This window comes from Musca autumnalis, unplaced genomic scaffold (assembly GCF_047663935.1).
Source record: "Musca autumnalis isolate F117 unplaced genomic scaffold, ASM4766393v1 scaffold_1, whole genome shotgun sequence".
Taxonomy (NCBI): Eukaryota; Metazoa; Arthropoda; class Insecta; order Diptera; family Muscidae; genus Musca; species Musca autumnalis.
The window spans coordinates 158,235,550-158,241,825 of NW_027411644.1; the positions used below are offsets into that span (position 1 = coordinate 158,235,550).

Here is a 6,276-nt window from a genome sequence, read left to right on the forward strand (position 1 = left end):
AGTGTGTTTATCATTCCTCTCTTCTGTTGTTGTTAAAAAAAGTGGTGTATTTTATATAAGAGTAAATAGTCGCAACTGACGCCTCTTCGTTTACTTGGGGATAAAAAGGTGTCAATTGGTTCCCTTCACATTACTTTGTGACGATTTGGTTCTAGTAGTTCAGACCAGAATTATTTCTGGACGAATTTAATTGTGGCAATTGGAATTTTCATTGGTAGCGGGTAGAGAGAAGAAGATGGCAAATTGTATGTTTCCTTGGTATTCCTTTTTATACCAGAACAATGTGAATAATAGGTACGAATATGTTCAGTCCATCAGCACTAGCTTCTGTTATTGAATGCTGCATTTATATGTAAGTTATTAAGAATATGCAAATGTGAATTATTTATACAAATCGTCGTTTACGTAAAAAAATTGTGGATTTAATTAACTGACGCCTTGTCGTTTACTTGGGGCTAAAAATATGTCAATTGGTTCCCTTCGCATTACTTAGTGGTCAATTGTGTACTAGTACCGCTTAGTACTAGTTCTGGACTACTTAAATTGCAACAATTGGAATTTTCATTGCAAGCGGGATGTTCTAACATAAAAATTATGTTGGTACCCAAACAAATAAAATTGAGATATATTACAAAAGAAACAAATTATGTTTGGATCCAAATATATATTTGTTTGCAACCAGTCCCAAACAAATATTTGTGTGGATCGAAACATATATCTAACATATATTTTTCTATGTCCCACAATTGAATAGCAACGTAAAAAATCTCGTTAGCTTCAACGTGTTTATACCCACTTTTATTCATTTAACCGGTCATAACTTCCACGCAAATTAAGTTTTTTGTTAAATTTTTGAGATTTGTTCAAGATCAAGCAATAGTCATAGTTACAGGTAAACTACAATAGTTCGCGTATTATAATAGTGCAAACCTTGGATTCATGGAAACAAATTTTTAAATGGTTTTATTTAGCTCACCCCGTTTGTTTTATTATTTATTCTTGGGTAAAATTTAGTAATTCAAATTTGACCCTCTTCCTGTCAACCCATGATACAATGATACAAGGTAACCTCACGCTCACAACTCACAGAGTAGTATTCGCTTTGCCGTCCCTTCATTGACAAAATGATTTTGACAAACTTTGTATGTATATGTTAAAATATACATATGTATGTCAGTTTTATTTACATTTTAAATTCCAACCAATTTAATTTATTTTTTTTAATTTAAAATTTTCGACAGATTGGATTCAATTTGGCCCTGTACATCTATCTGGCTGGAGAACAACTCTCGACCGGATCAGACGATGTGGTCCAAATGTTGGTCCTCGAAATATTTTTGCAAGCATTGATCATTTTCACATTAGCTGCAGTGACATAGAGCATGAATTTGCGGATTTATAATTTTACAGAGGTTAAATCATCTGGTCTCGGCTTCACATAAAAGCCAAATGTATATACTCAGCCTATTGTCTGAGGTCAAAATTGTGCTTCATCGAAATGATGTTTCAGACGATTCGGAGTTGATTTATCCATGACCGTCCGTCTATTTAGCTGGTGCGCACGATAACTCCCGAACGGATGAACCTATTTGTCTTCTTTTAGGTTCGAAGATGAACCATATCGGCCCACTTCAACCAATCGGTATCACCCCAACAAAATCTCAAACATTTTCGCTAAAATGGTGCGCACGATAAATCCCGAACGGATCAACTGACTTAGTCCAAAGATAGCATTTCTTTCGGACCTAGATCAGGTATGGACTATATTGTTTCATTTCTTCGAGTACCTTCACACAAAATTTTTCCTTAAATGCAGTTTATTTGATATTCCACATCGTATTATTTCTTTCAAACATGGGCATGTCCTTGCATCCTGACATAATGACCAAAAGATAAAAAAATAAAATATGGCGTCTCGAAAATTTAATAGCGCGTAATCACTGTAATTATGACTACAACATAATATTATTTTTTCCCCGGGGAAAACAACACTTCCCACTTTCTTTTCGATATATATATCGCACCCAGTACTTTCAATTGCTAAACGTATAAATTAGAGCTTTTGGACCACTAGGTCAGAAAGCATGGACTTACACACGAAAAACATAATATCGCTCCACAAGGAATAGCATCGGTATAAATATCCAAAGGATCTTCGAACAGACCCTACCTAAACTGCACTTCAACAAAAAACTTGAACTTTTGTGGTGGAGGTACAATAAGGAGAATCCCGATATGGACCATTTTAGAAGTTAAACTCAATTTGTAAAAAATATTACCATAGTTTGGATCAAATTGTTTGCTTTTTCCGCTCATGAGATATATCGTGTACCGTTTTAGTGACATTTTTTTAACTTTTGGGTGAGGTACCGGAAAGGTGTGGACCAATATTTTCCAAACATACCCGAGGTGAAACGCAGAGTAGATTTTGCAACGGTGTGCATTTTAAAATACTTTTACAATGCACGATCAATAGCTGAAACAACGCAGTTTTAAGACTACAAATCTGAAATAAATAGCACAACCTTGATGTCGACGGTAGAGCATTCCCAGCGAAGTCAGCCCCAATCACAACGCCCCATATTACAAGGAGAAACCTTTACTGTCCGCAGGAACATTTAAAACACGAACAAGTTAAATATATATATCTTATAATTGTAGTTTTAATTTTCTATATAGTTGAAAAGTACAAAAATTAATAAAAAGTACGTTCTAAGCAGTAATGAGAACCCATATTTTAATTACTGTATTCCATCGGAGCACAATTGTTCATTGGCTTCACTATCCAAAGAGGGTTCGTAATTAAACATTTCCTTTGGGGGACGGACATTAACTCTTAGCAGAAATCCATTTCCTAATGGTGACTTGACTCTCTGAGGTTTTTGTATTATATTGAGATTGATCTGCTTGGTGTTATGTGTCCGGATTGACTGTCGCCACTAATTTCTTCTTCTACATGTTCCGGGCGTTGACACATATCTGCTGATTGGTCTGACTTGCATCTGTAAAAGAAATATTTGCATATTTACTACATCCTTTTGTCAAACTATAAGAACTATGAAGCGATAACATACCTTTTTATTTCCTTTGTTACTTCATCGTCGGAGAAATCTTTAATTTCTTCACTTTCCCATGAGGCGTTTTCTGGTTGTACAATTGTAACATGTGGTCTAAGAGAAATGTTCTGTCACCAGATACTTTTAGAAAAGATCTTTAGCAATTCAACGTTGTTTTTCTTGCGCTTAACTATAGACTCAGCATTGACACGTTTATCAACAGCCAAATCGGCGCGACTGCGGAGAATCTCAGCATACGATTGAGTGATCTTTTGCAACTTTTGTACATCATAAGGAACTGGTAAAGGGTTTAGTGAACTGTCACAACCAGAACACATTCAATATATTAATACAAACCCATTCCCATTCGCTACAAACCAAATAACTTATTGGCTTCTTCGCTGACGTTTGTTGTTGACGACATCAGGATGAATAAACGCTGCTGGCAAGCAAACACCCTTTTTCTTGACTTTTATACTTATCTAAAATCTGCAATAACAATACAAAGATATTCAAGTTTACTTCTGTTTCGTTCTGCTTAAATAAATAATACAGAGTTATTTTAGCGAGTTTTGACCGTGATGTCCGTTTCATTTCCGCACACAATTTTTTCCAAATTAAATACACAGTTATTTTAGCGAGTTTTGACCGCGATGTCCGTTTCATTTCCGCACACAATTTTTTCCAAAATTACGAAAATATTCTATATATTTTTATTATACACAAATGTAAACAAACAGTGTGTTGTTTTTGTTGTAATTGACATACAATAACAACAACAACTTTCATATTATTTCGATGCAGTGTTGTATTTGGCAGCTCAAGGACGGTTTTTTCAAATGAGATTACCTTCTTATTCTGCCATGCTGTCAACCGATTAATCTGAAATTTTGTATACACTTTGGATTTTGGTGACAATACAATTATGTTTATTCAATATCATTATAAATTCAAGATGGCCGCCGCTACAAAATGGCGGAGAACGTAGGATTTATCAATCCCATCAATATGGGTATCAAATGAAAGGGCTCAACAAGCAGAATACAATATACTATAAAAAAAATTGAAATCCAAGATGGCGTCCGCTACAAAATGGCGGATAACGTAGGTTTTATCAATCCCATCAATATGGGTATCAAATGAAAGGGCTTAACAAGCAGAATACAATATACTATAAAAAGTTGAAATCCAAGATGGCGGCCGCTACAAAATGGCGGATAACGTAGGTTTTATCTATCCCATCAATATGGGTATCAAATGAAAGTGCTCAACCAGTAGAATACAATGTACTATATAAAATTAAAATCCAAGATGGCGGCCTCTACAAAATGGCGGATAACTTAGGTTTTATTAATCCCATCAACATGGGTATCAAATGAAAGGTCTCAACAAATAGAATACAATTTACTATGCAAAATTGAAATCTTAGATGACCGCGGCTACCAAATGGCTGATAACATTTTTTTATCAATCCCACCAATATGGGCATCAAATAAAAGGGCTTGACAAGAAGAATACAGTGCACTATACAACCTCAATATTTAAGATGGGCGCAGCCACTAAATGGCGTATAATTAAGATTTAAATTTAGAAATTGAAATTGTAATTTAGGTATCTGAATAATCCAGCCTGAATCCACCATCCAAGTCAAGATTTTTTATAGTGTTGAGGACTGTGTGGCGTTAGGGTGGCAAAAAATTATACGTCGTTAGCGGTACACCACCCAAGTTAAGGTGAAAGGTTAAAACGCGCCGAGAACTGTATGGCATTAGGGTGGATAAAAATGATATGTCGTTAGCGTTTTCCCCTCAAGACTCAGGCGCATCTTGTTGTACATAGCCTTGCCCTTTATTGGACCTCTGGGGGGTCGACCGTTTAAATGTCCATTACTCGTGGGAACAAAATGGTAAAAAAATATAAAAAATACAAACACAAATAAAACAGAAACTGCAACACAACGTAAACGAAGGCTTCAAAAAGCGAAAGAAAAGTATAAAGCAAAACGAGCTAAAGAAAGTGAAGGTGATAGAAATAGTCGATTACAGAAACGAAGGGAACAATTAGCGTCAAAAACACCTGAGCAATATGAGGCCAGGTTAAAAAGGCAACGTCAGCGAAATACACAAATGACGGCGTCAGAAACGCCTGAAGAATATGAAGCCAGGTTAACAAAGCAACGTGAGCGATACACACAGATGATAGTGTCAGAATCACCTGAAGAATATGAAGCCAGGTTAACAAAACAACTGGAGCGATACACACAGATGTGTGTTGCCTTTAATACTATCATGGGCTTCTACAATACATAAAATGCAGGGCAGCACTGTGGATCACGCAGTCGTATACTTAGGTGCGAAACAGTTTGAAGAAGGTCAAGCCTACGTGGCTCTTAGTAGAGTAAGATCTTTGCAGGGACTACGTATGGAGGAGTGGGACTGCAATAAACTAACGGGCAGGAAACCTTACAATAATGAAGCACTAAATGAATTAAACAGAATGCGAAATAAAAACTAAAAACTAGAAAATAAGAATAGGTAAAAAAACTTTTTAAGTTAAACGGTTTTATGTTAAACATACATTGCAATGTTTAAGATAAATGTACTAAAAACCAAATAATAATAAAATAGATGCAGTCGTGGGAATTATAAACATATGCATAGACTAGACTAAAATTAAACCGTGGGGCACGTCAATTGTCTACAAATTATCGACTTAATGTGCGATAGAAGAATCGTTTAATTCGTCGTTAGGCAGTTGGCCCGCAGACGGTGAGGAAATTACAATAGTTATACACTCCATGTAAATAAAAGAGATGTTTCAACTAGTTTATCGTTGGACATTCACACTGCTGGCTGACGAGGAATCGTTTCACTGCTCGTAGTTTGTCTTTAATCGACAAAGTACTACTCGTTCACCACTATGAAACCCTAAAACTAGCTTATAATCGAGCTTGCTAGCTTGTTTCCACATTCTAGTCCTACTTATCACACGTCCATCGTTGTCGGTTGAACAACTGCCTAATTATAGTGTAACATGACAAAACAAACATTTTAATCAACGATTGTAGACAATTGACGTGCCCCACGGTTTTATTTTAGTCTAGGAGATTAAGGAGATTAACATTAGAAATGTTACATATTAACAGCTTACCAGCCAACAAGAAGATAAACTACAAGAGCGATACTGACAACGCAGCATATTGCTACCGTCATTTGACACA

At 35.8% G+C, this 6,276-nt stretch overlaps 1 long non-coding RNA gene across 2 annotated transcripts; it reads right to left on the bottom strand.

Annotated features, from left to right (window-relative positions):
* Window positions 1-2,636: 2,636 nt before the first annotated feature.
* LOC141390927 (uncharacterized) lies at window positions 2,637-3,764 on the bottom strand. Of its 2 annotated transcripts, XR_012409520.1 has the most exons (3): window positions 3,610-3,764; window positions 3,075-3,545; window positions 2,637-3,002 (listed from the first exon to the last, which is right to left on the bottom strand). It is a non-coding gene; the product is annotated as an uncharacterized lncRNA (long non-coding RNA). The 2 variants fall into 2 exon arrangements; XR_012409519.1 differs by having other exon boundaries at window positions 3,075-3,764.
* Window positions 3,765-6,276: the final 2,512 nt, after the last annotated feature.